General features: G+C 32.8%; 1 long non-coding RNA gene across 1 annotated transcript in view; it reads left to right on the forward strand.

The window, feature by feature from the left end:
• The first annotated feature begins 11079 nt into the window (after positions 1–11079).
• Positions 11080–13653, forward strand: part of LOC127731737 (uncharacterized) — a 29694-nt gene continuing 27120 nt past the window's right edge. Inside the window, exon 1 of the long non-coding RNA XR_007995721.1 lies at positions 11080–11787. This is a non-coding gene — a long non-coding RNA (uncharacterized LOC127731737). The remainder of the gene's footprint in view (positions 11788–13653) is intronic.

The raw sequence follows: 13653 nt of genomic DNA on the forward strand, positions 1-13653 counted from the left end.
CTGACTAATGGTTTCTTAATCGGAATTGTAATATAATTTATTAACAAGTTTTACGAGCACTAGCACGGTTTTTGAGTTGACGTTTAGGTGATATCATCGTCATAATTGTGACAACATTAGAATTTCCTTTCTTGTAATCATTATTAATTTCCTACATGGTATCATACGTTTTATAATTTCTCAAAAAACAATTGTTTTATTCTTATATTTTCAGCCTTAACATTTGCTATTTTCCTGCAAATTCACCATGTTTGGAACACGATGATTTCATTCATATGATTGTATTGCGCATGAACATTTCACAGTTAAGTCGACATGGTACATGTAGTGTTTATATAGAGAATAATACATGACAAAATCCGTATCACATGCCGTATCATCCTGAGATACCAATATCAGCCCAAGGGCCTTTTATACGCTTTATCATATATTTAAACAGGAGAGTATATAGCAACAGTCCGAGAGACTCCGTATAGAATACAAACGAGAAATCCGAGTAGGGGTGCGATAAAGGGGTGGGATAAAGGGTAGACATGCGATAAAGGGGTATGATAAAGGAAGCGCATCAAAGTTGAGCGATACGGATTAAACAGCAAGCTATTTATCAAATATTCAAAACTACTGTATTTACCACTAAATATATGATAAAGTGTTTATATAGTTTGCGAATACGGTTTCTGCAACTTGGTCCACCGAAGCGTAAACCAATAAAAACTAAAACGGTCAATGCAATTCAAGTATGTGTAGATATTCAAATCATATGTGAATTAAAACCAAATGTGACTTACCAACAGATTTTCAAAAACGACAGGTGCAATTACTGGAGCGCTCAATGTCGTCCCTGGTATAAGTTGAATGTGTGTTCAGTGTTCTGCTTTTTCCAGCATTTTTGCTTGTGACTGTGACTCTTTTTTTTATTGCACTACATGCACTAGTAGTAGAGTGACAAATCAAGAAAAAGGTGCTTATTTTACGACTTTTAGGGACCGGCATAACTACAGGCTGAGAATGATTTTTTTGCAAAGCCAATACATTTATCTTTCTTTTTCACCCGGTCGTAGACATTTCGTACGGGGCAGTTTTTCATAAAATGGAAAATAAAAGACATGTTGATTTTTTCATTCAAAATGCAACTCGACAAACTATTTAAGTTTGTCTCTTTTTATAGTCACCAAACGCCTGATTTTGCATTTAATGAAGAGTTTGAGTACTAATTTATATTGTAAAACTATAATTTCTTCTAGTTTGCCTTATTTTTGTCCGTTTTTACTCAGTTTTAAGAATATGCAGTCTGTTCTATTTCAGCGGAGTGGTTACAACATTTGTAAATTTTCATTGCATCGATATCTTCCATATTTGTATGGCTAAAAAGTAAAAAAACTTTATTTTTTACAGTTATGAGACCTCTCCGGCCCGTTTTTTTCTAATAAATTCACGTTTTCGACATATTTGAGTACACATAATTATTCTCTAAATTTACGGATTAATTTCTACTTCCGATACGATGTAGATTTACTTTTAATTGCCGAATCGCTTTAGAAATTCATCATACTATTGTTCGTGTTTTTGCCAATTAAACATGACAGTATTGATAATTTTGTATCACAGGTTTATTTGCTAATGTTTTAAACAGAATTTGACTGATAAATTTTTGCCAACAATAAAAATCAAATTGGAGCGGATAAGTGTCTTCCCGGGAATATATACCTACGTTTTTAATTTTACTCGGAGTTAAGTATCTTTGTGATTTTACTTTTTTAGTAGTCCACTAATGCAAGATTTTTTCAATTATTTGTACTAGTCTGTTCTATCCATAAAAAAATGCACATGCCTTCTGACTGGACTGATATTATGTTCTTCAAGCACAAATCGTAGAAACGCGACAAAAATGAAAATCTGCGTTTCACTGAATCTGACGAAGGGCTCCAAAGAATAATAAAATTATCTAAACGACATTAAGAAAAAAAAACCTTTTCACAAAGCCGTTTGATACATATCTTGCATTGTTATTTTTTTTAACTTAGCAATCCGAAGAAAGAAGATTTAACGATGAGTTGAATGTTTTACCTGAACGAGAAGGTTTCTCATTGCCTGTTTTGTGCTATTCTTGAAGACTTTCTTGTGCACAAAAAAGCCTTCTTCATGTCTTTCTTTTGATGAAATACTGATAATTAATGCTGCTTCCTACTTCATCAATTGAAAATAAAGTAGGATTCAGCCAAACTACAGTGTGTGTTTGAAAAAACCTTTATGCAAAATCAGTCGTTATACGGAAAAAAAGGGCAGGAAAAATCAATTGTTTGGTTTCAGTTTTTCACTGATTTTGGAAGCCTTTCAAGCAGCTAACTATGTAGAATAGGGATAAAGGCTGACAGAAATTGAAACTGAAATTGAGACAATAACTAGCAATGATGACCACACATTACATACAGCTACTTCAATAGTTCCTACTTAAATGTAGTCATTAGAAACAACAAATGGGAATTACCCAACAACATGTGAAATATCTATTTCATATCCAATTCAACACTGCTTGCTTGCTTAAGAAGTTCTGATTGTGGATAGTTTCTTGCAGTGGTTAGGGTATTTACTTCTGATTTTTTTGACGACAAGAAGTCTAAAGTCGTAGCAATAGCAGAATGTATAGTTACATTAAGCAACTGTTTTTTATAGCATTTGATCTAAAATTGGCATTACAACTACACAATGACTTTTGATAAAAATAATGTAAATGACAATCTAAATTCCCATGGCTTTCGTGCATGATACTCGGAGGTACGAAAATATTTCACTAGGTCACAGAATTAAAATATGCAAAATAAAAACATGTCATCTCTACCTTATGGTATTGCTGCATTTGAAGAAGGTGTTCATATAAAATAAGCGGGAGCTTATTATATTGACATCAATGCTGAGTCAATTGATGGCAAATAAAGGCAACAGTAGTATACCGCTGTTCGAAACTCATTAATCGATAGAGATAAAAACAAATCCGGGTTACAAGCTAAAACTGAGGGAAACGCATCAAATAAGAGGAGAACAACGACACAATAAAAGCACAACATTAAAATGTAACACACACGGAAACGAACTATAATATAACAATGGCCATTTTCCTGACTTGGTACTGGACATTTTAAGAAAAAAATGGTGGGTTGAACCTGGTTTTGTGGCATGCCAAACCTCCCGCTTTCATGGCAACGTCAAACACAACACCAAAACGACAACATCACATGACAGGACCCCAATACAAATAAATGGGAGAACATATAGGACAAAGAAACACACGAATAATAGCTAACAAAAGGTACTAGGCTTAAAATTCAATACGCCAGACGTGCGTCTCGTCCACACAAGACCAACCAGTGATGCTCAGATGAAAAAAGTTTGAAAGCCAAAACAAGTACAAGGCTGAAGAGCACCGAGGACCAAAACTTCCAAAAAGTTGCGCCTAACACGGCCAGGGTTTTCTGCCTGGGACAAGAACATCCTTATTATTTAGAATAATTTATAATTTAGCAAACAGTAAATTTTATAAAATGACTATATAATAGATATACATGATAAAACCAAAGTGGGGACTAACTACAGAATAAAAACGGATACATTACATAAAACAAATTAATCCAACACATAAAATTACACAGCTGAGTTAGCCAAAGCCTCAACGCACAAAGTGACGTCGCATTTGAAATTCTAAAACAACACACAAAGTGACGTACCATTTGAATTTGTAAAAATATTTCCCAAAAATAAGATAGGATTAGGATTGATTCAAGATTAGATTTGTAATACTGACATTACATTTATTAATAACAATGAAAATTACAATACTTATTAATATCAAATTGTGGTAGTAATTAGATAATTAATTGTATTATCTAGCTATGTCGGTGTTTTTTCTGAATCAAACTGTAAACCAAATATATCGTATAGATTTCGTTGAACCAACCTAAAATCTAATAAATGAAGGGGATGATTAATTATCTTTACCATAATACACGAATATAACAGAAAAGACGTTAAGACATTTGACAAAATCCGACGAGAATAACAAATATAACATCAAAATTAAATACATGAATTTGGGATAGAAAAGTACCGTGACAAGTCTTATTGCAATGCGGTTTCACACTCAGCAAAACATTCACAATCGGGAATAAGTCACGTTCGGTAATTAAAAGATCAGACGACGTAATGACAAACCACAATCTAACACGTGGTAAAAATGTCCTTAGTTAGTTTGGACAAAGACACATCGTATGGACTAACCAATTCGTGATGGTGTCCGTAAAATTTACGGAGTATCATTTTTAATCTGTCCTCCTCATAACTTTGTTGGAGCAGTTTCTACGTAAGAAACACACTCATGTATATGAAGTCCGTATAGTGTGAACAAGCACGAGAATAACGTATCAATTGAGATATGTAAACACCATACGAAGGGGCAAAGGGTATGTTACTGCTAAAAAATGGGAAATTGATAATTGGGAAGTTGAAATCGTCCCGTTTATCATAGATTTTCGTGTGAAGTCGTCCATCTGTGTCAATATTGAGGAAAAGATCAAGGTATGAAGCAGTCCTTCTAGTATCAGTAGTATCCTTAATTTCAAGTTCACTGGGATATATGAGATGTAAGTATTGGCTGAAATATGGGTTTTTCAATCGCAAAATACTTTTCACTTCAAACTTATGACTGTCTTTCAGTAGAAAACAGACGCTACAAACACTATCAAAATTTGCTTTAAAATTCAACTTGAACTAGACAGATCTTTAACGTTTGATGATTCTAATAATAAACTTATATATGCTTACCAACCGACAAGCTAAAAAAACGTATTGACTTCATTTTTTATATGATTATGGGGAGATTCAGTTTTGTTTTAAGTAAAAATTCGATTCTTCGGACAAGTCTTACATATTTATCCAACTTATTCCAAACAAACCTTAGATCTAATACCTATTTCTGCAGAAAACACTTTCGAAATTTACCCAATTCGGAAGGGAGGACAGCTTTTACAAAGGATGTCAGAGTTCAAATTTGTATATACGTTTCTACCTTATGCTCCAGTCACATATACCAAAAATAGCAACAGCTTTTTGTATAAATATCACTATGAAATAGTGTTTGGATATATTCAGCAAAATGCTGTGCAAACGTTTGACCAGCAATTGCATGCTGGTTCCCAATAAGAAATATGGTCTATGACAGACGTTTATAGTCCCACATTATAAGAATGTAAGAATGCCATGGGCCTTCTTATTTTATAGCAACAGTTAGTAAGTTATTAACATCAGCTGGGCTAGATGATATCTGTGTTGACTCTGTAGTTTATGCTCGCAATACAGTAAGCATCATTATTTGCGAACTGTTTAATCGTAGTGTCCTAAAATTAATAATTCCCCTATGATGCTCTCATATCTCCATTATTTAAAGCTTTTTACAATTGATATAGAAACACAAACTGTATAAAAAGCATTGAACCAAAAGTATGGACGCCGTTTTGACTGTCGAAGATCATGTTTTGTCTTATCCAAAAGCATTAAAGGCATTGATGATTTCTTTATTGTTCAAAAGATCACATATTTGCATGAAGAATTGAGAACTTATATCGGTTTTCTTCAAGCATCTATGTCATCATATTTCCTTCAAGAACCTTGTTTTACATGCAAGGGTAAAGAGCTTGAAATAAATGTTGTGTATTCAACATACAGAGTTCGGCTTGCCCAAGTATTTGATCGTGTAGAGGGACCGAGGCACGTAGGAATCATCTTGCTCACCAAACAATTTCTGAAGAAGACGAGGATGAAAACGATGTCTGAACAAAATATGTAAAGTCAGAAATTTTGGAGATTTATGTCGTATACATACACTACAGTAGAACTCATGGATGGTGTTTACATCTTTAACTATGTTTAATGTTTAAACCCAGATAAGAACAATGAGAAGCCCGGTTTTCTGAAAAGGTTATGCACTTTGCATTTAAAGCATCCTTACATCAACTCTTTCTGAGGACTTCATAGTAGTCTGCTGATGACAAAATTCCTGCCATATAATCTCAATGTTCACAACAGAAAAACCATTTTATTCAGTTACTTAGTGAAATATTTGCCGCTTGCAACCGGTATATATTTCAACAAAAACAAAATAAACTTCGATTCTTCTTAGGCAACTGCGTGAAAAACAATAAATATATCTTTAAATGTACAGGTAGTGTAAAAAATATCAATTGAAAGCCATTTCCTGATTTGTCTTTGCCTTTTCTTGTTGCCCACCTATATTTCCCTAAATATGGGCTTGTGATGATTAATTTTTTTTTTCAAATTGACTCGAAAGTGAACTGATTTTGTTTATTCTTTCATTAAAAGGAGTAATGTCTGGTCTATTTCACATTTCAGATATTATTTCCTGACTTTTTACACTAACGAAAAACTAATCTTCCGAACTTTGACCTGAAATTTTACAAATTTGCACCATTTTGTGATTCTACGACCAGGCAAAATATAAAGTTTAAACATTTCTTTAAACGAAATTTCATAATTTAACCTGCAGTTAGGGTGGTCCATTAAAGTTGAAAATTTGTTGGCTTCGTCACTCCACTATAGAGCCTTACAACTCAGTCAGGCAACAATGTCCTTTGAATATCTTTACTTTTTGGCTACTAGTGTGTGTGTCTCGTTATTCAGGAAAACGTGACTTGTCCAATTAATAAATTCTATACGTTTGTATTACATGTTAATTTCATAATGTTGATTGATTGATTGATTGACTGATTGATAAAACAAATACTTCATGCATATTTAAATTACCAATAAATACAATGCATACAGTTAGGTTATGCAAAGAAGCTTAATCGGGTTAAACGAGTCGGACAAATAATGTTGACCGTCACTGAAAAAAATGAAAAAATAGGCTACATACGAACTGAAGAAATATATAAAAATATATATTGTTTTATATTTTGCATAGCTTTTTTTACCTGACTAAGTTGTATGATTTTGCTTATTGTCACCGTACGGTGACCTATAGTTGTTAACGTCTATGTCATTCGGTCTCCAGTTGAGAGTTGTCTCATTGGTAATCATACCACATCTTCTCTTTTTAATAAAGATGTACTGCCATTGAGATTCATCAAAAGGAATTGAAAAATATGGCTTTGTTTACACTACAAAATCTACTATGAGTAAAGACAAACTAATGCATCTAGGAAAGTTTTAAGGTATGGTGCCACGGACCTAGATATATAAAAGTTATATGTAGTCAATGTTTCAGAAAATTTTAAACTTACCTGGATTTTGATGTGCATTATTTTCCAGTCAGCAGAAGATAGCAAAATAAACAAACACACGAGTTTCATTTGATACGGTCAAACAAATGGAAGTTTTTAACGACCTTGACTGGCTATACAGCCCTTGCACGGTCCACTCAGTTCCACAGTTTATATCAACTATTGTTTGCAGATGTCTATTGTCCATCTATTGTCCATTTAAATCAATACTACTTACAATATTTATTATATGTTGGGAGCTTCTCAAACCTCTTTCCCAACTTAGTTTATTTTGGCACCTTCTACAGGAATGAAAAAAAAATGAATAGCAAAATCCAGAAAGGTTTATAATTTTCTGAAACATAAAATGCATTTAAAATTTAGTTATCTAGTTCCTGCTATGCCTTAATTAAAACTTTTACAGGTGCACAGGTTTATCTGTACTCAGTGAGAATTTGTAGTGTAAATAAAGGCAACAGTAGTATACCTCTTTTCGAAAACTCATAAATCGATAGAGATAAAAACAAATCAGGTATACAAACTAAAACTGAGGGAAACGCATCAAATATAAGAGGAGAACAACGACACAACAAAAACACAACATTAAAATGTAACACACACAGAAACGAACTATAATATAACAATGGCCATTTTCCTGACTTGGTACAGGACATTTTAAAGAAAAATTGGTGGGTCGAACCTGGTTTTGTGGCATGCCAAACCTCCCGCTTTTATGGCAACGTCAAACACAACACCAAAACGACAACATCACATGACAAGACCACAATACAAATAAATGGGAGAACATATAGGACAAAGAAACACACGAATAATAGCTAACAAAAGGTACTAGGCTTAAAATTCAATACGCCAGACGTGCGTCTCGTCCACACAAGACCATCCAGTGACGCTCAGATGAAAAAAGTTTGAAAGCCAAAATAAGTACAAAGCTGAAGAGCACCGAGAAACCAAAACTTCCAAAAAGTTGCGCCTAACACGGCCAGGGTTTTCTGCCTGGGACAAGAACATCCTTATTATTTAGAATAATTTATAATTTTGCAAACAGTAAATTTTATAAAATGACTATATAATAGATATACATGATAAAACCAAAGTGGGGACTAACTACAGAATAAAAACGGATACATTACATAAAACAACTTAATCCAACACATAAAAAAATGCACAGCCGAGTTAGCCAAAGCCAAAGCCTCAACGCACAAAGTGACGTCACATTTGAAATTCTAAAAAAACACACAAAGTGACGTCACATTTGAATTTGTAAAAATATTTCCCAAAAATAAGATAGGATTAGGATTGATTAAAGATTAGATTTGTAATACTGACATTACATTTACTAATAACAATGAAAATTACAATACTTATTAATATCAAATGGTAGTAATTAGGTAATGTCGGTGTTTCTTCTGAATAATACTGTAAACCAAATATATCGTATAAATTTCGTTGAACCAAACTAAAATCTAATAAATGAAGGGGTGATTAATTATCTTTACCATAACACACGAATATAACAGAAAAGACGTAAAGACATTTGACAAAATCCGACAAGAACAACAAATATAACATCAAAATTAAATACATGAATTTGTGATAGAAAGGTACCGTGACACGTCTTATAGCAATGCGGTTCCACACTCAGCAAAACAGTCACAATCGGGAATAAGTCACGTTCGGTAATTAAAAGATCAGACGACGTAATGACAAACCACAATCTAACACGTGGTAAAAATGCGTCAATATTAGCATGTGTTTACCCCATGATGATGTATGCTTTGAAAAAAAAACATATAAAGGAAATAACTTACTGTTAAAGTATGAAGAATACAAACATTGAAAATTAAAGTGCAAAGCTACACGACAACGGCGCTGCTGAGTTTATTAAATATATACTACGGAGTTTAGTGTGACGTCCGTTTTCTCTGAACCAGTATACGTTTTGTTTAGGGGCCAGCTGAAGCCCACCTCCGGGTGCGGGATTTTCTCGCTGTGTTGAAGATCTTTTGTTGGCCTTTAGCTGTTTTCTGCTCTTTGGTCGGTTTGTTGTCTCTTTGACACATTCCCCGTTTCCATTCTCAATTTTAATTTTACACACAACATAAAACCAAAAGAAAAACAATTCTCCAGTCCTATTAATCTTATCTTATTAATAAAATAGAAATGTACCAAGTAATTTTAGTAACGAGCGCTTTGGCGCTGCCGTGCTGAATGACCGAAAGTCCCGTTTTGGTGTGAAACTTACCATACGATAGGTACCACACCTATACATCAGGAAAAAGACAAGAGAAAATACTTTCACTCTAATTCACTACGATCAACCGTACTTTGAAATTATATTTATTGTTGAGTTCCAATAACAAGCATGGTTAAGACTACGTTGTATGTATATGTACCTTGGATGGAGAGTTGTCTCATTGGCACTCATACCACATCTTCTTATTTATATGTAGGCTTTCCAAAAATGTTATTCTTTTCAAATTAAACTGAATATAAAACTGTATGTAAGCTAAATGACACTTTCTATCTATTTCAATGTATTCCAATAAATAAACTCAACTTAATTCTCCAAGATAATAGGTTATTTTGTCCATCGTTTTCTTTTTATATAGCAATCATTATTCTACGGATATCAATTTATTTACTGTATGCTAGAAATTGATAGAAAAATGATTTCCAGAATGACGAAAAAATAAAATAAAATTACAAAATAGTTCTAGGGTTGTAATACGTTTGCATTTAGACACTACAAGTACATAATACCATATTGTAAAGATTTCTTAAGAGGGTCTGGGTGGGGGTTAACATAATAAAAAATAATGGGCAAACAAAATAAAGAATAAAGAAAAATGGACCAAAAAATAAAGAATAGAGAATAACCGGGTGCTACAATATAAAGAATAGAGAAAAATGGACCTACAATATCACGAATAGAGAAAAATGGCCTAAATAATGAAAGAACACAGAAATGAAGAAGTCCCTATTAGGACCCTCTCTAATGGACTAAATGGTATATCTAATGACTTTATATGTTTACATTGTATCGTGCTCACTTTCTTTATATGAAAATAGTTGCTAGTGTGCGTTTTAGTGATTTACGAATAGGATAGATTAATGACTTGGGTGAGATTGTTTTTATAAATTCAGATATTTCTAATTCATTCTTTAGTCTTGCTTTAAATCAAATCAATGGTTGATTCAAGTTATACATAATTATACATAAAATGGTATACACAATTTCAATTTATTCATTGAGCAATAATAAATACATTCCAACAGAGATGTATTCAAATAACGCAACATTACGATTTAAAATTAAAATAACTTTGACTACAATTTAATTCAATTTCGAACAGGAGGAAAGCTAAATTACAAGCTAAAAGAAAATATTATTGATATTAATATTAATTTTATCTTTAGAATTCAATTTATGTCTTAAGCATTTAAGTCATGAGTGCTTTTGTTAAAAGCAAATAAATATGCATAAAATTACCGAAAGGTTAACGATTTAAATGATATCGCATTACTTTTTAAGTTATAAATTTATTGATAAAACTGCGAATATAAATTTGACTGATTTTGAGTGGGAGAGTATATTATACTGTAATAATATCGAATATCATAAATCATACAGAAATATTTACACGAACAAACGGTATAGACCATAAATACCGATAATATTAGCTCAACTTTAAAGAACCAATCATATTGTATCATATTTGGACATAGTGTTGAACTGCTGGAATATTACGGATAAATTAAGGAATTTATGACTTCCGGAGAGGGCGAAGTTCGCGACATTAACTTTTTAATTATATTGATATAAACAGGTGCATTGCTATAAAATGTTCATTATTATTCAGTAAACGCTGAGACAAATCACCGCGGAGAGCAGTTCTGATCATGTGTACATGGATTTTCTTCTATATAGCGAATCACCAGTATATGTAATAACTTTTATATCCACACCGGGACTAAGTTTTTAAAGCGCGCACCTCCGTCGAACTAGTAGGCGATATGACATTAACCACTGAGACTTAAACTTTATAGGGAAACATAAGAACGTGAACTTCCAAGGAAACCGGAACGTAAAGTTTATTAAGCATTAGAAGTGAAGTAAACTTAAAAACATTAGAAGTGAAGTAAACTACCAAGGAGACTTAAACGCACAGTTTTAGAAAGCATTAGAAGTGAAGTAAACTCATAGCGGGCGCCTGTTTGTAACTTTAACTTGTCAGGTAATCTAAACTGCTGACCCTGTAATAAGTCACGTCGTATGATACCAATGAAATAAAAGAAATATTACTGAAAACGGCAAAAGCTTATCTAACAAAGGATTGAGAGACGAAAGTACGATTAAGGGGAAAGAAGAAACAACAATATATATATATTATGATGGCAAGCAAGAGAGCCTTATACATATCCAAGACATTGTTTCTAGTTTTAGTTTTATTGACGAACTATAGCAGTGGTTATTTTATTAGACAGTCTTTTGTTACAGGTAAGCTTGTTTTATTTATTATATCAGTTTAACTATCTTCCTTTAGAAGTATCGTTTTGACCGTCCGACACCGTCTTCCCCCTCCAATAGCAACAACATTAACGGTACAAATTTTACCTCACCAGATGTCCATTTTGACAATTAATGTCTTTTCGGTGATGCTCGAGGTAAACATATTTGAAAGCCCAAAACCTATTGCAAACGTAGAATAGCTGATTAAACCATAAAGAACTAATATTAAAGCCGACCCCGAGCTAGGAATCAGCATCATGCATTCAGGAGATAATTTCCTTAATTCAAACTGAGTTAAAACTTTTATAACATCAAATTTAAATAGAACAATATCTTCATATCCTTATTGTCATGCCAGTACAAAAGTCTTGGCAACTAGCCTGATGATTCACTCAGAAACTAACAGTCCACGAGCAGAGGTCAAAAACAAGTATTATTAATTGTACAAGAAAAAAAGATAAAATATATGACTTGATAAATTTCGTGCGTTGGAAGAATTTTTCTAGCTTCATCTGCAACACTCAAATCTAAAGAGAGTCATGTTTGTATTATACTGAAATAATTTAATTTTGGATGTAACACGTCTTCTGATTGGCTGAAAGTGTTTTGTCTATCAGCTCATAGACATAATTTTGTCATGTGACCGTGACGTCACCAACGTTTTTTTTTTAAATTTACTCCTTAAAAATGGAATTTAGAATTAGATTATAAGGAATGAATGTAATATTTTTTCTGTCTATTCGAAATAACCTAAAAATGTGGTGCACACTTTTAGATAACCCGCGTACACCATATTTTTTATGTTATTTCTTCATAGACAGAAAAATATTACATTTACAGTTATTCCTTAAATAATTCGTAATTATTGCCAAAAGGGACATAAAAAGAATAGTCAAATTCAGTCCGGGTCAATTTTGATAGATACCAATGATTGCGTTAATGAAATTATAACAGAAGGTTTTAACATAAAGTAAAGTACATATTCTCTGATGATAGTATTACTACTTGTTGCTGGTGTATTATATAAATTATGCCATCATCGGAAATGTCAAATGAGATCAGTGAGACAGATAGTAATGTAATATACCAGTTATATATGTTTAACATGTATGACTTCATGTCTCTTGTTGAAGATGTTTGTCTGGTCAAGAAAAGAGTGATTACCAATCGATGTAATTTCATAAGCATTTAGTAAACTGAACATATGAAAGGTTCTGCTATTTGAGCTGTTGAATTATTGTAAGAAAAAGTCACTTTCTATGAAATGTCAGATAACTTAAATAATATTTTCCTTCAATTAAACAGCTCCGTCACCATTTCAATCGTTAAATTCGACAAATCTAGAAAAACAAAAACACAAAAAAGCTTCAAAGTCAAAATAAATCGATTGATTGATAAATGCTTGGTAAACATCGAGTGGCAAATATGTCATGCCTGTTCAGGCCGATAAGAAATAAACAATTAATAAAATAGGAATGTTCTGGACGGTACATTGACAGGAAGAAATGCCGCAAAATGTTGAAATCTACTCGAAAATGAGTGTACGTCAAAAAGAGAAAAACATTTCACTCAAGGCAGCTTAACGACCCCTCAAATAGTTTCTGCTTCCTTTGGGAAACCTTTGGCCCCAAACAAAGAAGAGGGAAAACTTGAATGGCATACTGCTGTTAGTCGTTGAAACGTTGATTTGCGGCTGTAGAGAGATATTGCATATATACCAAACAAAATAAAGAATCGAGAAAAAAAAGAATAGAGAATCATTGGGCGGTATATGCAATGAATAGAGAATAATAAGAGAAAAAAAAAAGAGAGAAAAGGACCTAAGAATTAAGAAAACGGAAATAATCAACATCT

This window comes from Mytilus californianus, unplaced genomic scaffold (genome assembly GCF_021869535.1).
Source record: "Mytilus californianus isolate M0D057914Y unplaced genomic scaffold, xbMytCali1.0.p SCAF_20, whole genome shotgun sequence".
Lineage (NCBI taxonomy): Eukaryota > Metazoa > Mollusca > Bivalvia > Mytilida > Mytilidae > Mytilus > Mytilus californianus.